This window comes from Stenella coeruleoalba (genome assembly GCF_951394435.1).
Source record: "Stenella coeruleoalba genome assembly, chromosome: 6".
Classification (NCBI taxonomy): domain Eukaryota; kingdom Metazoa; phylum Chordata; class Mammalia; order Artiodactyla; family Delphinidae; genus Stenella; species Stenella coeruleoalba.
In genome coordinates this window covers 24789863-24815531 of record NC_137151.1, presented here as the reverse complement: position 1 = coordinate 24815531, position 25669 = coordinate 24789863, and the positions used below count along the sequence as shown (strand labels likewise).

The following is a 25669-nucleotide window of genomic DNA, read 5'->3' as shown; positions in this document are numbered from 1 at the left end:
CTATTCCATATTTGGCTTAAGGAACTTTATCTGTGCTCATTTCAATCTCTGGTTTTATGCAGCACCCCAACTCACCTTTACCCTTAAGCAAGAATAAGTTGGTTTTCTAAATTTGAGACCCTGTTCTGTTCTGTAATTCAGTTCCTGTGTAGCCAAGTTTCCATTCCGTGTATTACTGATATCTTATGATGTTTCTTTTCCTGTGTGACTTATTTCAGTTAGAATCATCATACCTGAATCCACTCATTGTGCTGCTAAGGGCCTGATGACATAGATTTCATTGCTGAGTGATATTGCTTTGTAAGTGAATACCACAACTTCTTTATCCATTTTTCACTTTCTGCGATGTTGAACTTGTACTGTAAACGAGGTTCTTGTAAACAGAGCCGTTCCAAACTTTGGGGTGGCTGTGTCTTTTTGATTTTAATTTCCCTAAGCTATAGGACCATAAGTGGAAGTGCCCTAGGCTCTGTTGCTTTGTTTTTTAGATGTTTCAGGAAACACCATACACTTCTCCCAAGTGTCTGTTGGCAATTTACATCCCGCCCATCAGCATAACAAGGCTCCCAGTTCTCCATGGCCTGTCCTGCCTTTCTGGATTTTACACTTTTTTCAGATGGCCCTTTTGATCGGGGGGAAGTGAGACTTCATTGTAGTGCAGATTTCCTTTGCAAGCTTGCTTGGTTGGCCAAAAAGGGCGTATGCGTTTTTTCCTGAATATATTCAGGAAAAAACGCATACGCCCTTTTTGGCCAAGTGCATCATTGTGGACGTTCTGCCTCTTTTCCTATGCTTTCAATGCAATTCCAGTCTACCTCCTGAAATCGGTTTCCTGCAATTCTGTCCCGCTTTCAAGTCCTCTTGGCAGCCTTACTTCAGTCTATTTTTGGACGATAGCTGTCATTTATAACTCTGCAGGTTTGTGAATTACAGTACCCCTGAGCTCCTTTCTTCAACTCGCTTTCTTGTGAGCTGGCCGCAACACCGCAGGATGGCTTCAGGCCCTAATCTGGTTCCGGCACGGCACGCTGAGCCTTTGGTTAATTCCTCTTCCTGGTGGGAAATGAGAGTTAAATTTGCCCGTCCAGACACCTCCAGCTAGTCTCTCATTGGTTCTCGCTATTCCTGTTCATCTTCCACAGAAATTGCAAACTGGGCCAAACAGGAGGTTAAAGGGACTGACTCTCCAAGTCGGGAGAGTGTTAGTAAAGCGTCTGGAATGTTGCACCCGAGTACCAGGGTATGAAAACTGAGACATATTTGAACACATCTCCCGATCCCATGGTTGATCATACTCTAGGTTCCACATGCATGTTTTAGCTGAAGGAAGAATACCTTAAACCTGGGTACTTGAAACCCGTGGAATGGGTACCATGCAATATGACTTCAAAGGGTCTTCATTTGCTCACCGAACCTCTCCAATCCTATCACTGCTGCGTTTATGCCCCTGTACAAATGCTTGATTCTCTTTCAGAGACATAGCAATCCGTAGGTTTTAAGATACTTACTAGTCAGGTACATTCTTAGGCGTTTAATATGCGGTGTTGAGTCCATTTCGTTGAGCAAGGCGTAGCTCTTGTCTATTCCATATTTGGCTTAAGGAACTTTATCTGTGCTCATTTCAATCTCTGGTTTTATGCAGCACCCCAACTCACCTTTACCCTTAAGCAAGAATAAGTTGGTTTTCTAAATTTGAGACCCTGTTCTGTTCTGTAATTCAGTTCCTGTGTAGCCAAGTTTCCATTCCGTGTATTACTGATATCTTATGATGTTTCTTTTCCTGTGTGACTTATTTCAGTTAGAATCATCATACCTGAATCCACTCATTGTGCTGCTAAGGGCCTGATGACATAGATTTCATTGCTGAGTGATATTGCTTTGTAAGTGAATACCACAACTTCTTTATCCATTTTTCACTTTCTGCGATGTTGAACTTGTACTGTAAACGAGGTTCTTGTAAACAGAGCCGTTCCAAACTTTGGGGTGGCTGTGTCTTTTTGATTTTAATTTCCCTAAGCTATAGGACCATAAGTGGAAGTGCCCTAGGCTCTGTTGCTTTGTTTTTTAGATGTTTCAGGAAACACCATACACTTCTCCCGAGTGTCTGTTGGCAATTTACATCCCGCCCATCAGCATAACAAGGCTCCCAGTTCTCCATGGCCTGTCCTGCCTTTCTGGATTTTACACTTTTTTCAGATGGCCCTTTTGACCGGGGGGAAGTGAGACTTCATTGTAGTGCAGATTTCCTTTGCAAGCTTGCTTGGTTGGCCAAAAAGGGCGTATGCGTTTTTTCCTGAATATATTCAGGAAAAAACGCATACGCCCTTTTTGGCCAAGTGCATCATTGTGGACGTTCTGCCTCTTTTCCTATGCTTTCAATGCAATTCCAGTCTACCTCCTGAAATCGGTTTCCTGCAATTCTGTCCCGCTTTCAAGTCCTCTTGGCAGCCTTACTTCAGTCTATTTTTGGACGATAGCTGTCATTTATAACTCTGCAGGTTTGTGAATTACAGTACCCCTGAGCTCCTTTCTTCAACTCGCTTTCTTGTGAGCTGGCCGCAACACCGCAGGATGGCTTCAGGCCCTAATCTGGTTCCGGCACGGCACGCTGAGCCTTTGGTTAATTCCTCTTCCTGGTGGGAAATGAGAGTTAAATTTGCCCGTCCAGACACCTCCAGCTAGTCTCTCATTGGTTCTCGCTATTCCTGTTCATCTTCCACAGAAATTGCAAACTGGGCCAAACAGGAGGTTAAAGGGACTGACTCTCCAAGTCGGGAGAGTGTTACTAAAGCGTCTGGAATGTTGCACCCGAGTACCAGGGTATGAAAACTGAGACATATTTGAACACATCTCCCGATCCCATGGTTGATCATACTCTAGGTTCCACATGCATGTTTTAGCTGAAGGAAGAATACCTTAAACCTGGGTATTTGAAACCCGTGGAATGGGTACCATGCAATATGACTTCAAAGGGTCTTCATTTGCTCACCGAACCTCTCCAATCCTATCACTGCTGCGTTTATGCCCCTGTACAAATGCTTGATTCTCTTTCAGAGACATAGCAATCCGTAGGTTTTAAGATACTTACTAGTCAGGTACATTCTTAGGCGTTTAATATGCGGTGTTGAGTCCATTTCGTTGAGCAAGGCGTAGCTCTTGTCTATTCCATATTTGGCTTAAGGAACTTTATCTGTGCTCATTTCAATCTCTGGTTTTATGCAGCACCCCAACTCACCTTTACCCTTAAGCAAGAATAAGTTGGTTTTCTAAATTTGAGACCCTGTTCTGTTCTGTAATTCAGTTCCTGTGTAGCCAAGTTTACATTCCGTGTATTACTGATATCTTATGATGTTTCTTTTTCTGTGTGACTTATTTCAGTTAGAATCATCATACCTGAATCCACTCATTGTGATGCTAAGGGCCTGATGACATAGATTTCATTGCTGAGTGATATTGCTTTGTAAGTAAATACCACAACTTCTTTATCCATTTTTCACTTTCTGCGATGTTGAACTTGTACTGTAAACGAGGTTCTTGTAAACAGAGGCATCCCAAACTTTGGGGTGGCTGTGTCTTTTTGATTTTAATTTCCCTAAGCTATAGGACCATAAGTGGAAGTGCCCTAGGCTCTGTTGCTTTGTTTTTTAGATGTTTCAGGAAACACCATACACTTCTCCCGAGTGTCTGTTGGCAATTTACATCCCGCCCATCAGCATAACAAGGCTCCCAGTTCTCCATGGCCTGTCCTGCCTTTCTGGATTTTACACTTTTTTCAGATGGCCCTTTTGACCGGGGGGAAGTGAGACTTCATTGTAGTGCAGATTTCCTTTGCAAGCTTGCTTGGTTGGCCAAAAAGGGCGTATGCGTTTTTTCCTGAATATATTCAGGAAAAAACGCATACGCCCTTTTTGGCCAAGTGCATCATTGTGGACGTTCTGCCTCTTTTCCTATGCTTTCAATGCAATTCCAGTCTACCTCCTGAAATCGGTTTCCTGCAATTCTGCCCCGCTTTCAAGTCCTCTTGGCAGCCTTACTTCAGTCTATTTTTGGACGATAGCTGTCATTTATAACTCTGCAGGTTTGTGAATTACAGTGCCCCTGAGCTCCTTTCTTCAACTCGCTTTCTTGTGAGCTGGCCGCAACACCGCAGGATGGCTTCAGGCCCTAATCTGGTTCCGGCACGGCACGCTGAGCCTTTGGTTAATTCCTCTTCCTGGTGGGAAATGAGAGTTAAATTTGCCCGTCCAGACACCTCCAGCTAGTCTCTCATTGGTTCTCGCTATTCCTGTTCATCTTCCGCAGAAATTGCAAACTGGGCCAAACAGGAGGTTAAAGGGACTGACTCTCCAAGTCGGGAGAGTGTTAGTAAAGCGTCTGGAATGTTGCACCCGAGTACCAGGGTATGAAAACTGAGACATATTTGAACACGTCTCCCGATCACATGGTTGATCATACTCTAGGTTCCACATGCATGTTTTAGCTTAAGGAAGAATACCTTAAACCTGGGTATTTGAAACCCGTGGAATGGGTACCATGCAATATGACTTCAAAGGGTCTTCATTTGCTCACCGAACCTCTCCAATCCTATCACTGCTGCGTTTATGCCCCTGTACAAATGCTTGATTCTCTTTCGGAGACATAGCAATCCATAGGTTTTAAGATACTTACTAGTCAGGTACATTCTTAGGCGTTTAATATGCGGTGTTGAGTCCATTTCGTTGAGCAAGGCGTAGCTCTTGTCTATTCCATATTTGGCTTAAGGAACTTTATCTGTGCTCATTTCAATCTCTGGTTTTATGCAGCACCCCAACTCACCTTTACCCTTAAGCAAGAATAAGTTGGTTTTCTAAATTTGAGACCCTCTTCTGTTCTGTAATTCAGTTCCTGTGTAGCCAAGTTTCCATTCCGTGTATTACTGATATCTTATGATGTTTCTTTTTCTGTGTGACTTATTTCAGTTAGAATCATCATACCTGAATCCACTCATTTTGATGCTAAGGGCCTGATGACATAGATTTCATTGCTGAGTGATATTGCTTTGTAAGTAAATACCACAACTTCTTTATCCATTTTTCACTTTCTGCGATGTTGAACTTGTACTGTAAACGAGGTTCTTGTAAACAGAGGCATCCCAAACTTTGGGGTGGCTGTGTCTTTTTGATTTTAAATTCCCTAAGCTATAGGACCATAAGTGGAAGTTCCCTAGGCTCTGTTGCTTTGTTTTTTAGATGTTTCAGGAAACACCATACACTTCTCCCGAGTGTCTGTTGGCAATTTACATCCCGCCCATCAGCATAACAAGGCTCCCAGTTCTCCATGGCCTGTCCTGCCTTTCTGGATTTTACACTTTTTTCAGATGGCCCTTTTGACCGGGGGGAAGTGAGACTTCATTGTAGTGCAGATTTCCTTTGCAAGCTTGCTTGGTTGGCCAAAAAGGGCGTATGCGTTTTTTCCTGAATATATTCAGGAAAAAACGCATACGCCCTTTTTGGCCAAGTGCATCATTGTGGACGTTCTGCCTCTTTTCCTATGCTTTCAATGCAATTCCAGTCTACCTCCTGAAATCGGTTTCCTGCAATTCTGCCCCGCTTTCGAGTCCTCTTGGCAGCCTTACTTCAGTCTATTTTTGGACGATAGCTGTCATTTATAACTCTGCAGGTTTGTGAATTACAGTACCCCTGAGCTCCTTTCTTCAACTCGCTTTCTGGTGAGCTGGCCGCAACACCGCAGGATGGCTTCAGGCCCTAATCTGGTTCCGGCACGGCACGCTGAGGCTTTGGTTAATTCCTCTTCCTGGTGGGAAATGAGAGTTAAATTTGCCCGTCCAGACACCTCCACCTAGTCTCTCATTGGTTCTCGCTATTCCTGTTCATCTTCCGCAGAAATTGCAAACTGGGCCAAATAGGAGGTTAAAGGGACTGACTCTCCAAGTCGGGAGAGTGTTAGTAAAGCGTCTGGAATGTTGCACCCGAGTACCAGGGTATGAAAACTGAGACATATTTGAACACATCTCCCGATCACATGGTTGATCATACTCTAGGTTCCACATGCATGTTTTAGCTGAAGGAAGAATACCTTAAACCTGGGTATTTGAAACCCGTGGAATGGGTACCATGCAATATGACTTCAAAGGGTCTTCATTTGCTCACCGAACCTCTCCAATCCTATCACTGCTGCGTTTATGCCCCTGTACAAATGCTTGATTCTCTTTCGGAGACATAGCAATCCATAGGTTTTAAGATACTTACTAGTCAGGTACATTCTTAGGCGTTTAATATGCGGTGTTGAGTTCATTTCATTGAGCAAGGCGTAGCTCTTGTCTATTCCATATTTGGCTTAAGGAACTTTATCTGTGCTCATTTCAATCTCTGGTTTTATGCAGCACCCCAACTCACCTTTACCCTTAAGCAAGAATAAGTTGGTTTTCTAAATTTGAGACCCTGTTCTGTTCTGTAATTCAGTTCCTGTGTAGCCAAGTTTCCATTCCGTGTATTACTGATATCTTATGATGTTTCTTTTCCTGTGTGACTTATTTCAGTTAGAATCATCATACCTGAATCCACTCATTGTGCTGCTAAGTGCCTGATGACATAGATTTCATTGCTGAGTGATATTGCTTTGTAAGTGAATACCACAACTTCTTTATCCATTTTTCACTTTCTGCGATGTTGAACTTGTACTGTAAACGAGGTTCTTGTAAACAGAGCGGTTCCAAACTTTGGGGTGGCTGTGTCTTTTTGATTTTAATTTCCCTAAGCTATAGGACCATAAGTGGAAGTGCCCTAGGCTCTGTTGCTTTGTTTTTTAGATGTTTCAGGAAACACCATACACTTCTCTCGAGTGTCTGTTGGCAATTTACATCCCGCCCATCAGCATAACAAGGCTCCCAGTTCTCCATGGCCTGTCCTGCCTTTCTGGATTTTACACTTTTTTCAGATGGCCCTTTTGACCGGGGGGAAGTGAGACTTCATTGTAGTGCAGATTTCCTTTGCAAGCTTGCTTGGTTGGCCAAAAAGGGCGTATGCGTTTTTTCCTGAATATATTCAGGAAAAAACGCATACGCCCTTTTTGGCCAAGTGCATCATTGTGGACGTTCTGCCTCTTTTCCTATGCTTTCAATGCAATTCCAGTCTACCTCCTGAAATCGGTTTCCTGCAATTCTGCCCCGCTTTCAAGTCCTCTTGGCAGCCTTACTTCAGTCTATTTTTGGACGATAGCTGTCATTTATAACTCTGCAGGTTTGTGAATTACAGTGCCCCTGAGCTCCTTTCTTCAACTCGCTTTCTTGTGAGCTGGCCGCAACACCGCAGGATGGCTTCAGGCCCTAATCTGGTTCCGGCACGGCACGCTGAGGCTTTGGTTAATTCCTCTTCCTGGTGGGAAATGAGAGTTAAATTTGCCCGTCCAGACACCTCCAGCTAGTCTCTCATTGGTTCTCGCTATTCCTGTTCATCTTCCGCAGAAATTGCAAACTGGGCCAAACAGGAGGTTAAAGGGACTGACTCTCCAAGTCGGGAGAGTGTTAGTAAAGCGTCTGGAATGTTGCACCCGAGTACCAGGGTATGAAAACTGAGACATATTTGAACACGTCTCCCGATCACATGGTTGATCATACTCTAAGTTCCACATGCATGTTTTAGCTGAAGGAAGAATACCTTAAACCTGGGTATTTGAAACCCGTGGAATGGGTACCATGCAATATGACTTCAAAGGGTCTTCATTTGCTCACCGAACCTCTCCAATCCTATCACTGCTGCGTTTATGCCCCTGTACAAATGCTTGATTCTCTTTCGGAGACATAGCAATCCATAGGTTTTAAGATACTTACTAGTCAGGTACATTCTTAGGCGTTTAATATGCGGTGTTGAGTCCATTTCGTTGAGCAAGGCGTAGCTCTTGTCTATTCCATATTTGGCTTAAGGAACTTTATCTGTGCTCATTTCAATCTCTGGTTTTATGCAGCACCCCAACTCACCTTTACCCTTAAGCAAGAATAAGTTGGTTTTCTAAATTTGAGACCCTGTTCTGTTCTGTAATTCAGTTCCTGTGTAGCCAAGTTTCCATTCCGTGTATTACTGATATCTTATGATGTTTCTTTTTCTGTGTGACTTATTTCAGTTAGAATCATCATACCTGAATCCACTCATTGTAATGCTAAGGGCCTGATGACATAGATTTCATTGCTGAGTGATATTGCTTTGTAAGTAAATACCACAACTTCTTTATCCATTTTTCACTTTCTGCGATGTTGAACTTGTACTGTAAACGAGGTTCTTGTAAACAGAGCGGTTCCAAACTTTGGGGTGGCTGTGTCTTTTTGATTTTAATTTCCCTAAGCTATAGGACCATAAGTGGAAGTGCCCTAGGCTCTGTTGCTTTGTTTTTTAGATGTTTCAGGAAACACCATACACTTCTCTCGAGTGTCTGTTGGCAATTTACATCCCGCCCATCAGCATAACAAGGCTCCCAGTTCTCCATGGCCTGTCCTGCCTTTCTGGATTTTACACTTTTTTCAGATGGCCCTTTTGACCGGGGGGAAGTGAGACTTCATTGTAGTGCAGATTTCCTTTGCAAGCTTGCTTGGTTGGCCAAAAAGGGCGTATGCGTTTTTTCCTGAATATATTCAGGAAAAAACGCATACGCCCTTTTTGGCCAAGTGCATCATTGTGGACGTTCTGCCTCTTTTCCTATGCTTTCAATGCAATTCCAGTCTACCTCCTGAAATCGGTTTCCTGCAATTCTGCCCCGCTTTCAAGTCCTCTTGGCAGCCTTACTTCAGTCTATTTTTGGACGATAGCTGTCATTTATAACTCTGCAGGTTTGTGAATTACAGTGCCCCTGAGCTCCTTTCTTCAGCTCGCTTTCTTGTGAGCTGGCCGCAACACCGCAGGATGGCTTCAGGCCCTAATCTGGTTCCGGCACGGCACGCTGAGGCTTTGGTTAATTCCTCTTCCTGGTGGGAAATGAGAGTTAAATTTGCCCGTCCAGACACCTCCAGCTAGTCTCTCATTGGTTCTCGCTATTCCTGTTCATCTTCCGCAGAAATTGCAAACTGGGCCAAACAGGAGGTTAAAGGGACTGACTCTCCAAGTCGGGAGAGTGTTAGTAAAGCGTCTGGAATGTTGCACCCGAGTACCAGGGTATGAAAACTGAGACATATTTGAACACGTCTCCCGATCACATGGTTGATCATACTCTAAGTTCCACATGCATGTTTTAGCTGAAGGAAGAATACCTTAAACCTGGGTATTTGAAACCCGTGGAATGGGTACCATGCAATATGACTTCAAAGGGTCTTCATTTGCTCACCGAACCTCTCCAATCCTATCACTGCTGCGTTTATGCCCCTGTACAAATGCTTGATTCTCTTTCGGAGACATAGCAATCCATAGGTTTTAAGATACTTACTAGTCAGGTACATTCTTAGGCGTTTAATATGCGGTGTTGAGTCCATTTCGTTGAGCAAGGCGTAGCTCTTGTCTATTCCATATTTGGCTTAAGGAACTTTATCTGTGCTCATTTCAATCTCTGGTTTTATGCAGCACCCCAACTCACCTTTACCCTTAAGCAAGAATAAGTTGGTTTTCTAAATTTGAGACCCTGTTCTGTTCTGTAATTCAGTTCCTGTGTAGCCAAGTTTCCATTCCGTGTATTACTGATATCTTATGATGTTTCTTTTTCTGTGTGACTTATTTCAGTTAGAATCATCATACCTGAATCCACTCATTGTAATGCTAAGGGCCTGATGACATAGATTTCATTGCTGAGTGATATTGCTTTGTAAGTAAATACCACAACTTCTTTATCCATTTTTCACTTTCTGCGATGTTGAACTTGTACTGTAAACGAGGTTCTTGTAAACAGAGGCATCCCAAACTTTGGGGTGGCTGTGTCTTTTTGATTTTAAATTCCCTAAGCTATAGGACCATAAGTGGAAGTGCCCTAGGCTCTGTTGCTTTGTTTTTTAGATGTTTCAGGAAACACCATACACTTCTCCCGAGTGTCTGTTGGCAATTTACATCCCGCCCATCAGCATAACAAGGCTCCCAGTTCTCCATGGCCTGTCCTGCCTTTCTGGATTTTACACTTTTTTCAGATGGCCCTTTTGACCGGGGGGAAGTGAGACTTCATTGTAGTGCAGATTTCCTTTGCAAGCTTGCTTGGTTGGCCAAAAAGGGCGTATGCGTTTTTTCCTGAATATATTCAGGAAAAAATGCATACGCCCTTTTTGGCCAAGTGCATCATTGTGGACGTTCTGCCTCTTTTCCTATGCTTTCAATGCAATTCCAGTCTACCTCCTGAAATCGGTTTCCTGCAATTCTGCCCCGCTTTCAAGTCCTCTTGGCAGCCTTACTTCAGTCTATTTTTGGACGATAGCTGTCATTTATAACTCTGCAGGTTTGTGAATTACAGTGCCCCTGAGCTCCTTTCTTCAACTCGCTTTCTTGTGAGTTGGCCGCAACACCGCAGGATGGCTTCAGGCCCTAATCTGGTTCCGGCACGGCACGCTGAGGCTTTGGTTAATTCCTCTTCCTGGTGGGAAATGAGAGTTAAATTTGCCCGTCCAGACACCTCCACCTAGTCTATCATTGGTTCTCGCTATTCCTGTTCATCTTCTGCAGAAATTGCAAACTGGGCCAAATAGGAGGTTAAAGGGACTGACTCTCCAAGTCGGGAGAGTGTTAGTAAAGCGTCTGGAATGTTGCACCCGAGTACCAGGGTATGAAAACTGAGACATATTTGAACACGTCTCCCGATCACATGGTTGATCATACTCTGGGTTCCACATGCATGTTTTAGCTGAAGGAAGAATATCTTAAACCTGGGTATTTGAAACCCGTGGAATGGGTACCATGCAATATGACTTCAAAGGGTCTTCATTTGCTCACCGAACCTCTCCAATCCTATCACTGCTGCGTTTATGCCCCTGTACAAATGCTTGATTCTCTTTCGGAGACATAGCAATCCATAGGTTTTAAGATACTTACTAGTCAGGTACATTCTTAGGCGTTTAATATGCGGTGTTGAGTCCATTTCGTTGAGCAAGGCGTAGCTCTTGTCTATTCCATATTTGGCTTAAGGAACTTTATCTGTGCTCATTTCAATCTCTGGTTTTATGCAGCACCCCAACTCACCTTTACCCTTAAGCAAGAATAAGTTGGTTTTCTAAATTTGAGACCCTGTTCTGTTCTTTAATTCAGTTCCTGTGTAGCCAAGTTTCCATTCCGTGTATTACTGATATCTTATGATGTTTCTTTTCCTGTGTGACTTATTTCAGTTAGAATCATCATACCTGAATCCACTCATTGTGCTGCTAAGGGCCTGATGACATAGATTTCATTGCTGAGTGATATTGCTTTGTAAGTGAATACCACAACTTCTTTATCCATTTTTCACTTTCTGCGATGTTGAACTTGTACTGTAAACGAGGTTCTTGTAAACAGAGCCGTTCCAAACTTTGGGGTGGCTGTGTCTTTTTGATTTTAATTTCCCTAAGCTATAGGACCATAAGTGGAAGTGCCCTAGGCTCTGTTGCTTTGTTTTTTAGATGTTTCAGGAAACACCATACACTTCTCCCAAGTGTCTGTTGGCAATTTACATCCCACTCAGCAGCATAACAAGGCTCCCAGTTCTCCATGGCCTGTTGCCTTTCTGGATTTTACACTTTTTTCAGATGGCCCTTTTGACCGGGGGGAAGTGAGACTTCATTGTAGTGCAGATTTCCTTTGCAAGCTTGCTTGGTTGGCCAAAAAGGGCGTATGCGTTTTTTCCTGAATATATTCAGGAAAAAACGCATACGCCCTTTTTGGCCAAGTGCATCATTGTGGACGTTCTGCCTCTTTTCCTATGCTTTCAATGCAATTCCAGTCTACCTCCTGAAATCGGTTTCCTGCAATTCTGCCCCGCTTTCAAGTCCTCTTGGCAGCCTTACTTCAGTCTATTTTTGGACGATAGCTGTCATTTATAACTCTGCAGGTTTGTGAATTACAGTGCCCCTGAGCTCCTTTCTTCAACTCGCTTTCTTGTGAGCTGGCCGCAACACCGCAGGATGGCTTCAGGCCCTAATCTGGTTCCGGCACGGCACGCTGAGGCTTTGGTTAATTCCTCTTCCTGGTGGGAAATGAGAGTTAAATTTGCCCGTCCAGACACCTCCAGCTAGTCTCTCATTGGTTCTCGCTATTCCTGTTCATCTTCCGCAGAAATTGCAAACTGGGCCAAACAGGAGGTTAAAGGGACTGACTCTCCAAGTCGGGAGAGTGTTAGTAAAGCGTCTGGAATGTTGCACCCGAGTACCAGGGTATGAAAACTGAGACATATTTGAACACGTCTCCCGATCACATGGTTGATCATACTCTAAGTTCCACATGCATGTTTTAGCTGAAGGAAGAATACCTTAAACCTGGGTATTTGAAACCCGTGTAATGGGTACCATGCAATATGACTTCAAAGGGTCTTCATTTGCTCACCGAACCTCTCCAATCCTATCACTGCTGCGTTTATGCCCCTGTACAAATGCTTGATTCTCTTTCGGAGACATAGCAATCCATAGGTTTTAAGATACTTACTAGTCAGGTACATTCTTAGGCGTTTAATATGCGGTGTTGAGTCCATTTCGTTGAGCAAGGCGTAGCTCTTGTCTATTCCATATTTGGCTTAAGGAACTTTATCTGTGCTCATTTCAATCTCTGGTTTTATGCAGCACCCCAACTCACCTTTACCCTTAAGCAAGAATAAGTTGGTTTTCTAAATTTGAGACCCTGTTCTGTTCTGTAATTCAGTTCCTGTGTAGCCAAGTTTCCATTCCGTGTATTACTGATATCTTATGATGTTTCTTTTTCTGTGTGACTTATTTCAGTTAGAATCATCATACCTGAATCCACTCATTGTAATGCTAAGGGCCTGATGACATAGATTTCATTGCTGAGTGATATTGCTTTGTAAGTAAATACCACAACTTCTTTATCCATTTTTCACTTTCTGCGATGTTGAACTTGTACTGTAAACGAGGTTCTTGTAAACAGAGGCATCCCAAACTTTGGGGTGGCTGTGTCTTTTTGATTTTAAATTCCCTAAGCTATAGGACCATAAGTGGAAGTGCCCTAGGCTCTGTTGCTTTGTTTTTTAGATGTTTCAGGAAACACCATACACTTCTCCCGAGTGTCTGTTGGCAATTTACATCCCGCCCATCAGCATAACAAGGCTCCCAGTTCTCCATGGCCTGTCCTGCCTTTCTGGATTTTACACTTTTTTCAGATGGCCCTTTTGACCAGGGGGAAGTGAGACTTCATTGTAGTGCAGATTTCCTTTGCAAGCTTGCTTGGTTGGCCAAAAAGGGCGTATGCGTTTTTTCCTGAATATATTCAGGAAAAAACGCATACGCCCTTTTTGGCCAAGAGCATCATTGTGGACGTTCTGCCTCTTTTCCTATGCTTTCAATGCAATTCCAGTCTACCTCCTGAAATCGGTTTCCTGCAATTCTGCCCCACATTCAAGTCCTCTTGGCAGCCTTACTTCAGTATATTTTTGGACGATAGCTGTCATTTATAACTCTGCAGGTTTGTGAATTACAGTGCCCCTGAGCTCCTTTCTTCAACTCGCTTTCTTTTGAGCTGGCCGCAACACCGCAGGATGGCTTCAGGCCCTAATCTGGTTCCGGCACGGCACGCTGAGCCTTTGGTTAATTCCTCTTCCTTGTGGGAAATGAGAGTTAAATTTGCCCGTCCAGACACCTCCAGCTAGCCTCTCATTTGTTCTCGCTATTCCTGTTCATCTTCCGCAGAAATTGCAAACTGGGCCAAACAGGAGGTTAAAGGGACTGACTCTCCAAGTGGGGAGAGTGTTAGTAAAGCGTCTGGAATATTGCACCCGAGTACCAGGGTACGAAAACTGAGACATATTTGAACACGTCTCCCGATCACATGGTTGATCATACTCTAGGTTCCACATGCATGTTTTAGCTGAAGGAAGAATACCTTAAACCTGGGTATTTGAAACCCGTGGAATGGGTACCATGCAATATGACTTCAAAGGGTCTTCATTTGCTCACCGAACCTCTCCAATCCTATCACTGCTGCGTTTATGCCCCTGTACAAATGCTTGATTCTCTTTCGGAGACATAGCAATCCATAGGTTTTAAGATACTTACTAGTCAGGTACATTCTTAGGCGTTTAATATGCGGTGTTGAGTCCATTTCGTTGAGCAAGGAGTAGCTCTTGTCTATTCCATATTTGGCTTAAGGAACTTTATCTGTGCTCATTTCAATCTCTGGTTTTATGCAGCACCCCAACTCACCTTTACCCTTAAGCAAGAATAAGTTGGTTTTCTAAATTTGAGACCCTGTTCTGTTCTTTAATTCAGTTCCTGTGTAGCCAAGTTTCCATTCCGTGTATTACTGATATCTTATGATGTTTCTTTTCCTGTGTGACTTATTTCAGTTAGAATCATCATACCTGAATCCACTCATTGTGCTGCTAAGGGCCTGATGACATAGATTTCATTGCTGAGTGATATTGCTTTGTAAGTGAATACCACAACTTCTTTATCCATTTTTCACTTTCTGCGATGTTGAACTTGTACTGTAAACGAGGTTCTTGTAAACAGAGCCGTTCCAAACTTTGGGGTGGCTGTGTCTTTTTGATTTTAATTTCCCTAAGCTATAGGACCATAAGTGGAAGTGCCCTAGGCTCTGTTGCTTTGTTTTTTAGATGTTTCAGGAAACACCATACACTTCTCCCAAGTGTCTGTTGGCAATTTACATCCCACTCAGCAGCATAACAAGGCTCCCAGTTCTCCATGGCCTGTTGCCTTTCTGGATTTTACACTTTTTTCAGATGGCCCTTTTGACCGGGGGGAAGTGAGACTTCATTGTAGTGCAGATTTCCTTTGCAAGCTTGCTTGGTTGGCCAAAAAGGGCGTATGCGTTTTTTCCTGAATATATTCAGGAAAAAACGCATACGCCCTTTTTGGCCAAGAGCATCATTGTGGACGTTCTGCCTCTTTTCCTATGCTTTCAATGCAATTCCAGTCTACCTCCTGAAATCGGTTTCCTGCAATTCTGCCCCACATTCAAGTCCTCTTGGCAGCCTTACTTCAGTATATTTTTGGACGATAGCTGTCATTTATAACTCTGCAGGTTTGTGAATTACAGTGCCCCTGAGCTCCTTTCTTCAACTCGCTTTCTTTTGAGCTGGCCGCAACACCGCAGGATGGCTTCAGGCCCTAATCTGGTTCCGGCACGGCACGCTGAGCCTTTGGTTAATTCCTCTTCCTGGTGGGAAATGAGAGTTAAATTTGCCCGTCCAGACACCTCCAGCTAGCCTCTCATTTGTTCTCGCTATTCCTGTTCATCTTCCGCAGAAATTGCAAACTGGGCCAAACAGGAGGTTAAAGGGACTGACTCTCCAAGTAGGGAGAGTGTTAGTAAAGCGTCTGGAATATTGCACCCGAGTACCAGGGTACGAAAACTGAGACATATTTGAACACATCTCCCGATCACATGGTTGATCATACTCTAGGTCCAACATGCATGTTTTAGCTGAAGGAAGAATACCTAAAACCTGGGTAGTTGAAACCCGTGGAATGGGTACCATGCAATATGACTTCAAAGGGTCTTCATTTGCTCACCGAACCTCTCCAATCCTATCACTGCTGCGTTTATGCCCCTGTACACATGCTTGATTCTCTTTCGGAGACATAGCAATCCATAGGTTTTAAGATACTTACTAGTCAGGTACATTCTTAGGCGTTTAATATGGGGTGTTGAGTCCATTTCGTTCAGCAAGGAGTAGCTCTTGTCTATTCCATATTTGGCTTAAGGAACTTTATCTGTGCTCATTTCAATCTCTGGTTTTATGCAGCACCCCAACTCACTTTTACCCTTAAGCAAGCATAAGTTGGTTTTCTAAATTTCAGACCGTGTTCTGTTCTGTAATTCAGTTCCTGTGTAGCCAAGTTTACATTCCATGTATTACTGATATCTTATGATGTTTCTTTTTCTGTGTGACTTATTTCAGTTAGAATCATCATACCTGAATCCACTCATTGTGCTGCTAAGGGCCTGATGACACAGATTTCATTGCTGAGTGATATTGCTTTGTAAGTAAATACCACAACTTCTTTATCCATTTTTCACTTTCTGCGATGTTGAACTTGTACTGTAAACGAGGTTCTTGTAAACTGAGCCGTTCCAAACTTTGGGGTGGCTGTGTCTTTTTGATTTTAATTTCCCTAAGCTATAGGACCATAAGTGGAAGTGCCCTAGGTTCTGTTGCTTTGTTTTTTAGATGTTTCAGGAAACACCATACACTTCTCCCGAGTGGTTGTTGGCAATTTACATCCCGCCCATCAGCATAACAAGGCTCCCAGTTCTCCATGGCCTGTCCTGCCTTTCTGGATTTTACACTTTTTTCAGATGGCCCTTTTGACCGGGGGGAAGTGAGACTTCATTGTAGTGCAGATTTCCTTTGCAAGCTTGCTTGGTTGGCCAAAAAGGGCGTATGCGTTTTTTCCTGAATATATTCAGGAAAAAACGCATACGCCCTTTTTGGCCAAGTGCATCATTGTGGACGTTCTGCCTCTTTTCCTATGCTTTCAATGCAATTCCAGTCTACCTCCTGAAATCGGTTTCCTGCAATTCTGCCCCGCTTTCAAGTCCTCTTGGCAGCCTTACTTCAGTCTACTTTTGGACGATAGCTGTCATTTATAACTCTGCAGGTTTGTGAATTACAGTGCCCCTGAGCTCCTTTCTTCAACTCGCTTTCTTTTGAGCTGGCCGCAACACCGCAGGATGGCTTCAGGCCCTAAGCTGGTTCCGGTACGGCACACTGAGCCTTTGGTTATTTCCTCTTCCTGCTGGGAAATGAGAGTTAAATTTGCCCGTCCAGACACCTCCAGCTAGCCTCTCATTGGTTCTCACTATTCCTGTTCGTCTTCCGCAGAAATTGCAAACTGGGCCAAACAGGAGGTTAAAGGGACTGACTCTCCAAGTGGGGAGAGTGTTAGTAAAGCGTCTGGAATGTTGCACCCGAGTACCAGGGGAGGAAAACTGAGACATATTTGAACACGTCTCCCGTTCACATGGTTGTTCATACTTGGGTTCCACATGCATGTTTTAGCTGAAGGAAGAATACCTTAAACCTGGGTAGTTGAAACCCGTGGAATGGGTACCATGCAATATGACTTCAAAGGGTCTTCATTTGCTCACCGAACCTCTCCAATCCTATCACTGCTGCGTTTATGCCCCTGTACACATGCTTGATTCTCTTTTGGAGACATAGCAATCCATAGGTTTTACGATACTTAATAGTCAGGTACATTCTTAGGCGTTTAATATGCGGTGTTGAGTCCATTTCGTTGAGCAAGGAGTAGCTCTTGTCTGTTCCATATTTGACTTATGGAACTTTATCTGTGCTCATTTCAATCTCTGGTTTTATTCAGCACCCCAACTCACCTTTACCCTTAAGCAAGCATAAGTTGGTTTTCTAAATTTGAGACCCTGTTCTGTTCTGTAATTCAGTTCCTGTGTAGCCAAGTTTACATTCCGTGTATTACTGATATCTTATGATATTTCTTTTTCTGTGTGACTTATTTCAGTTAGAATCATCATTCCTGAATCCACTCATTGTGCTGCTAAGGTCCTGATGACACAGATTTCATTGCTGAGTGATATTGCTTTGTAAGTAAATACCACAACTTCTTTATCCATTTTTCACTTTCTGCGATGTTGAACTTGTACTGTAAAGGAGGTTCTTGTAAACAGAGGCGTCCCAAACTTTGGGGTGGCTGTGTCTTTTTGATTTTAATTTCCCTAAGCTATAGGACCATAAGTGGCAGTGCCCTAGGCTCTGTTACTTTGTTTTTTAGATGTTTCAGGAAACACCATACACTTCTCCCGAGTGTCTGTTGGCAATTTACATCCCACCCATCAGCATAACAAGGCTCCCAGTTCTCCATGGCCTGTTCTGCCTTTCTGGATTTTACACTTTTTTCAGATGGCCCTTTTGACCGGGGGGAAGTGAGACTTCATTGTAGTGCAGATTTCTTTTGCAAGCTTGCTTGGTTGGCCAAAAAGTGCGTATGCGTTTTTTCCTGAATATATTCAGGAAAAAACGCATACGCCCTTTTTGGCCAAGTGCATCATTGTGGACGTTCTGCCTCTTTTCCTATGCTTTCAATGCAATTCCAGTCTACCTCCTGAAATCGGTTTCCTGCAATTCTGCCCCGATTTCAATTCCTCTTGGCAGCCTTACTTCAGTACATTTTTGGACGATAGCTGTCATTTATAACTCTGCAGATTTGTGAATTACCGTGCCCCTGAGATCCTTTCTTCAACTGGCTTTCTTGTGACCTGGCCGAAACACCGCAGGATGGCTTCAGGCCCTAATCTGGATCCGGCACGGCTCGCTGAGCCTTTGGTTAATTCCTCTTCCTGGTGGGAAATGAGAGTTAAATTTGCCCGTCCAGACACCTCCAGCTAGCCTCTCATTGGTTCTCGCTATTCCTGTTCATCTTCCGCAGAAATTGCAAACTGGGCCAAACAGGAGGTTAAAGGGACTGACTCTCCAAGTCGGGAGAGTGTTAGTAAAGCGTCTGGAATGTTGCACCCGAGTACCAGGGGAGGAAAACTGAGACATATTTGAACACGTCCCCCGTTCACATGGTTGATCATATTTGGGTTCCACATGCATGTTTTAGCTGAAGGAAGAATACCTTAAACCTGGAGAGTTGAGACCCGTGGAATGGGTACCATGCAATATGACTTCAAAGGGTCTTCATTTGCTCACGAACCTCTCCAATCCTATCACTGCTGCGTTTATGCCCCTGTACACATGCTTGATTCTCTTTCAGAGACATAGCAATCCATAGGTTTTAAGATACTTACTAGTCAGGTACATTCTTAGGCGTTTAATATGCGGTGTTGAGTCCATTTCGTTGAGCAAGGAGTAGCTCTTGTCTATTCCATATTTGGCTTAAGGAACTTTATCTGTGCTCATTTCAATCTCTGGTTTTATGCAGCACCCCAACTCACCTTTCCCCTTAAGCAAGCATAAGTTGTTTTTCTAAATTTGAGACCCTGTTCTGTTCTGTAATTCAGTTCCTGTGTAGCCAAGTTTACATTCCGTGTATTACTGATATCTTATGATGTTTCTTTTTCTGTGTGACTTATTTCAGTTAGAATCATCATACCTGAATCCACTCATTGTGATGCTAAGGGCCTGATGACATAGATTTCATTGCTGAGTGATATTGCTTTGTAAGTAAATACCACAACTTCTTTATCCATTTTTCACTTTCTGCGATGTTGAACTTGTACTGTAAACGAGGTTCTTGTAAACTGAGGCGCCCCAAACTTTGGGGTGGCTGTGTCTTTTTGATTTTAATATCCCTAAGCTATAGGACCATAAGTGGCAGTGCCCTAGGCTCTGTTGCTTTGTTTTTTAGATGTTTCAGGAAACACCATACACTTCTCCTGAGTGTCTGTTGGCAATTTACATCCCGCCCATCAGCATAACAAGGCTCCCAGTTCTCCATGGCCTGTCCTGCCTTTCTGGATTTTACACTTTTTCCAGATGGCCCTTTTGACCTGGGGGAAGTGAGACTTCATTGTAGTGCAGATTTCCTTTGCAAGCTTGCTTGGTTGGCCAAAAAGGGCGTATGCGTTTTTTCCTGAATATATTCAGGAAAAAACGCATACGCCCTTTTTGGCTAAGTGCATCATTGTGGACGTTCTGCCTCTTTTCCTATGCTTTCAATGCAATTCCAGTCTACCTACTGAAATCGGTTTCCTGCAATTCTGCCCCGCTTTCAAGTCCTCTTGGCAGCCTTACTTCAGTCTATTTTTGGACGATAGCTGTCATTTATAACTCTGCAGGTTTGTGAATTACAGTGCCCCTGAGCTCCTTTCTTCAACTCGCTTTCTTGTGAGCTGGCCGAAACACCGCAGGATGGCTTCAGGCCCTAATCTGGTTCCGGCACGGCACGCTGAGCCTTTGGGTACTTCTTCCTCCTGGTGGGAAATGAGAGTTAAATTTGCCCGTCCAGACACCTCCAGCTAGCCTCTCATTGGTTCTCGCTATTCCTGTTCATCTTCCGCAGAAATTGCAAACTGGGCCAAACAGGAGGTTAAAGGCGCTGACTCTCCAAGTGGGGAGAGTGTTAGTAAAGCGTCTGGAATGTTGCACCCGAGTACCAGGGGAGGAAAACTGAGACATATTTGAACACGTCTCCCGTTCACATGGTTGATCATACTTGGGTTCCACATGCATGTTTTAGCTGAAGGAAGAATACCTTAAACCTGGAGAGTTGAGACCCGTGTAATGGGTACCATGCAATATGACTTCAAAGGGTCTTCATTTGCTCACCGAACCTCTCCAATCCTATCACTGCTGCGTTTATGCCCCTGTACACATGCTTGATTCTCTTTTGGAGACATAGCAATCCATAGGTTTTACGATACTTACTAGTCAGGTACATACTTAGGCGTTTAATATGCGGTGTTGAGTCCATTTCGTTGAGCAAGGCGTAGCTCTTGTCTATTCCATATTTGGCTTAAGGAACTTTATCTGTGCTCATTTCAATCTCTGGTTTTATGCAGCACCCCAACTCGCCTTTCCCCTTAAGCAAGCATAAGTTGGTTTTCTAAATTTGAGACCCTGTTCTGTTTTGGAATGCAGTTCCTGTGTAGCCAAGTTTACATTCCGTGTATTAGTGATATCTTATGATGTTTCTTTTTCTGTGTGACTTATTTCAGTTAGAATCATCATACCTGAATCCACTCATTGTGCTGCTAAGGGCCTGATGACAGATTTCATTGCTGAGTGATATTGCTTTGTAAGTAAATACCACAACTTCTTTATCCATTTTTCATTTTCTGCGATGTTGAACTTGTACTGTAAACGAGGTTCTTGTAAACAGAGCCGTTCCAAACTTTGGGGTGGCTGTGTCTTTTTGATTTTAATTTCCCTAAGCTATAGGACCATAAGTGGAAGTGCCCTAGGCTCTGTTGCTTTGTTTTTTAGATGTTTCAGGAAACACCATACACTTCTCCCGAGTGGTTGTTGGCAATTACATCCCGCCCATCAGCATAACAAGGCTCCCAGTTCTACATGGCCTGTCCTGCCTTTCTGGATTTTACACTTTTTTCAGATGGCCCTTTTGACCGTGGGGAAGTGAGACTTCATTGTAGTGCAGATTTCCTTTGCCATCTTGCTTGGTTGGCCAAAAAGGGCGTATGCGTTTTTTCCTGAATATATTCAGGAAAAAACGCATACGCCCTTTTTGGCCAAGTGCATCATTGTGGACGTTCTGCCTCTTTTCCTATGCTTTCAATGCAATTCCAGTCTACCTCCTGAAATCGGTTTCCTGCAATTCTGCCCCGCTTTCAAGTCCTCTTGGCAGCCTTACTTCAGTCTATTTTTGGACGATAGCTGTCATTTATAACTCTGCAGGTTTGTGAATTAAAGTGCCCGTGAGCTCCTTTCTTCAACTCGCTTTCTTGTGAGCTGGCCGAAACACCGCAGGATGGCTTCAGGCCCTAATCTGGTTCCGGCACGGCACGCTGAGCCTTTGGGTACTTCTTCCTCCTGGTGGGAAATGAGAGTTAAATTTGCCCGTCCAGACACCTCCAGCTAGCCTCTCATTGGTTCTCGCTATTCCTGTTCATCTTCCGCAGAAATTGCAAACTGGGCCAAACAGGAGGTTAAAGGCGCTGACTCTCCAAGTGGGGAGAGTGTTAGTAAAGCGTCTGGAATGTTGCACCCGAGTACCAGGGGAGGAAAACTGAGACATATTTGAACACGTCTCCCGTTCACATGGTTGATCATACTTGGGTTCCACATGCATGTTTTAGCTGAAGGAAGAATACCTTAAACCTGGAGAGTTGAGACCCGTGTAATGGGTACCATGCAATATGACTTCAAAGGGTCTTCATTTGCTCACCGAACCTCTCCAATCCTATCACTGCTGCGTTTATGCCCCTGTACACATGCTTGATTCTCTTTTGGAGACATAGCAATCCATAGGTTTTACGATACTTACTAGTCAGGTACATACTTAGGCGTTTAATATGCGGTGTTGAGTCCATTTCGTTGAGCAAGGCGTAGCTCTTGTCTATTCCATATTTGGCTTAAGGAACTTTATCTGTGCTCATTTCAATCTCTGGTTTTATGCAGCACCCCAACTCGCCTTTCCCCTTAAGCAAGCATAAGTTGGTTTTCTAAATTTGAGACCCTGTTCTGTTTTGGAATGCAGTTCCTGTGTAGCCAAGTTTACATTCCGTGTATTAGTGATATCTTATGATGTTTCTTTTTCTGTGTGACTTATTTCAGTTAGAATCATCATACCTGAATCCACTCATTGTGCTGCTAAGGGCCTGATGACAGATTTCATTGCTGAGTGATATTGCTTTGTAAGTAAATACCACAACTTCTTTATCCATTTTTCATTTTCTGCGATGTTGAACTTGTACTGTAAACGAGGTTCTTGTAAACAGAGCCGTTCCAAACTTTGGGGTGGCTGTGTCTTTTTGATTTTAATTTCCCTAAGCTATAGGACCATAAGTGGAAGTGCCCTAGGCTCTGTTGCTTTGTTTTTTAGATGTTTCAGGAAACACCATACACTTCTCCCGAGTGGTTGTTGGCAATTACATCCCGCCCATCAGCATAACAAGGCTCCCAGTTCTACATGGCCTGTCCTGCCTTTCTGGATTTTACACTTTTTTCAGATGGCCCTTTTGACCGTGGGGAAGTGAGACTTCATTGTAGTGCAGATTTCCTTTGCCATCTTGCTTGGTTGGCCAAAAAGGGCGTATGCGTTTTTTCCTGAATATATTCAGGAAAAAACGCATACGCCCTTTTTGGCCAAGTGCATCATTGTGGACGTTCTGCCTCTTTTCCTATGCTTTCAATGCAATTCCAGTCTACCTCCTGAAATCGGTTTCCTGCAATTCTGCCCCGCTTTCAAGTCCTCTTGGCAGCCTTACTTCAGTCTATTTTTGGACGATAGCTGTCATTTATAACTCTGCAGGTTTGTGAATTACAGTGCCCGTGAGCTCCTTTCTTCAACTCGCTTTCTTGTGAGCTGGCCGAAACACCGCAGGATGGCTTCAGGCCCTAATCTGGTTCCGGCACGGCACGCTGAGCCTTTGGGTACTTCTTCCTCCTGGTGGGAAATGAGAGTTAAATTTGCCCGTCCAGACACCTCCAGCTAGCCTCTCATTGGTTCTCGCTATTCCTGTTCATCTTCCGCAGAAATTGCAAACTGGGCCAAACAGGAGGTTAAAGGCGCTGACTCTCCAAGTGGGGAGAGTGTTAGTAAAGCGTCTGGAATGTTGCACCCGAGTACCAGGGGAGGAAAACTGAGACATATTTGAACACGTCTCCCGTTCACATGGTTGATCATACTTGGGTTCCACATGCATGTTTTAGCTGAAGGAAGAATACCTTAAACCTGGAGAGTTGAGACCCGTGTAATGGGTACCATGCAATATGACTTCAAAGGGTCTTCATTTGCTCACCGAACCTCTCCAATCCTATCACTGCTGCGTTTATGCCCCTGTACACATGCTTGATTCTCTTTTGGAGACATAGCAATCCATAGGTTTTACGATACTTACTAGTCAGGTACATACTTAGGCGTTTAATATGCGGTGTTGAGTCCATTTCGTTGAGCAAGGCGTAGCTCTTGTCTATTCCATATTTGGCTTAAGGAACTTTATCTGTGCTCATTTCAATCTCTGGTTTTATGCAGCACCCCAACTCACCTTTCCCCTTAAGCAAGCATAAGTTGGTTTTCTAAATTTGAGACCCTGTTCTGTTTTGGAATGCAGTTCCTGTGTAGCCAAGTTTACATTCCGTGTATTAGTGATATCTTATGATGTTTCTTTTTCTGTGTGACTTATTTCAGTTAGAATCATCATACCTGAATCCACTCATTGTGCTGCTAAGGGCCTGATGACAGATTTCATTGCTGAGTGATATTGCTTTGTAAGTAAATACCACAACTTCTTTATCCATTTTTCATTTTCTGCGATGTTGAACTTGTACTGTAAACGAGGTTCTTGTAAACAGAGCCGTTCCAAACTTTGGGGTGGCTGTGTCTTTTTGATTTTAATTTCCCTAAGCTATAGGACCATAAGTGGAAGTGCCCTAGGCTCTGTTGCTTTGTTTTTTAGATGTTTCAGGAAACACCATACACTTCTCCCGAGTGGTTGTTGGCAATTACATCCCGCCCATCAGCATAACAAGGCTCCCAGTTCTACATGGCCTGTCCTGCCTTTCTGGATTTTACACTTTTTTCAGATGGCCCTTTTGACCGTGGGGAAGTGAGACTTCATTGTAGTGCAGATTTCCTTTGCCAGCTTGCTTGGTTGGCCAAAAAGGGCGTATGCGTTTTTTCCTGAATATATTCAGGAAAAAACGCATACGCCCTTTTTGGCCAAGTGCATCATTGTGGACGTTCTGCCTCTTTTCCTATGCTTGAAATGCAATTCCAGTCTACCTCCTGAAATTGGTTTCCTGCAATTCTGCCCCGTTTTCAAGTCCTCTTGGCAGCCTTACTTCAGTCTATTTTTGGACGATAGCTGTCATTTATAACTCTGCAGGTTTGTGAATTACAGTGCCCCTGAGCTTCTTTTTCAACTCGCTTTCTTGTGACCTGGCCGCAACACCGCAGGATGGCTTCAGGCCCTAATCTGGTTCCGGCACGGCACGCTGAGCCTTTGGTTATTTCCTCTTCCTGCTGGGAAATGAGAGTTAAATTTGCCCGTCCAGACACCTCCAGCTAGTCTGTCATTGGTTCTCGCTATTCCTGTTCATCTTCCGCAGAAATTGCAAACTGGGCCAAACAGGAGGTTAAAGGCGCTGACTCTCCAAGTGGGGAGAGTATTAGTAAAGCGTCTGGAATGTTGCACCCGAGTACCAGGGGAGGAAAACTGAGACATATTTGAACACGTCTCCCGTTCACATGGTTGATCATACTTGGGTTCCACATGCATGTTTTAGCTGAAGGAAGAATACCTTAAACCTGGAGAGTTAAGACCCGTGGAATGGGTACCATGCAATATGCCTTCAAAGGGTCTTCATTTGCTCACCGAACCTCTCCAATCCTATCACTGCTGCGTTTATGCCCCTGTACACATGCTTGATTCTCTTTCGGAGACATAGCAATCCATAGGTTTTAAGATACTTACTAGTTAGGTACATTCTTAGGCGTTTAATATGCGGTTTTGTGTCCATTTCGTTGAGCAAGGAGTAGCTCTTGTCTATTCCATATTTGGCTTAAGGAACTTTATCTGTGCTCATTTCAATCTCTGGTTTTATGCAGCACCCCAACTCACCTTTCCCCTTAAGCAAGCATAAGTTGGTTTTCTAAATTTGAGACCCTGTTCTGTTTTGGAATGCAGTTCCTGTGTAGCCAAGTTTACATTCCGTGTATTACTGATATCTTATGATGTTTCTTTTTCTGTGTGACTTATTTCAGTTAGAATCATCATACCTGAATCCACTCATTGTGCTGCTAAGGGCCTGATGACAGATTTCATTGCTGAGTGATATTGCTTTGTAAGTAAATACCACAACTTCTTTATCCATTTTTCACTTTCTGCGATGTTGAACTTGTACTGTAAACGAGGTTCTTGTAAACAGAGCCGTTCCAAACTTTGGGGTGGCTGTG

General features: G+C 43.6%; 1 long non-coding RNA gene across 38 annotated transcripts in view; it reads left to right on the top strand.

The window, feature by feature from the left end:
• LOC307187927 overlaps positions 1-25669 on the top strand; it is a 3519425-nt gene that overhangs the window by 1075984 nt on the left and 2417772 nt on the right. The window contains exon 1 of one of the 38 annotated variants that reach the window (XR_013828725.1): positions 17661-17675. The exons of the other annotated variants lie outside the window; for them this stretch is intronic. This is a non-coding gene — a long non-coding RNA (uncharacterized lncRNA). Of the gene's footprint in view, positions 1-17660; positions 17676-25669 lie in introns of those variants that run through there. 38 annotated transcript variants of the gene reach the window in all.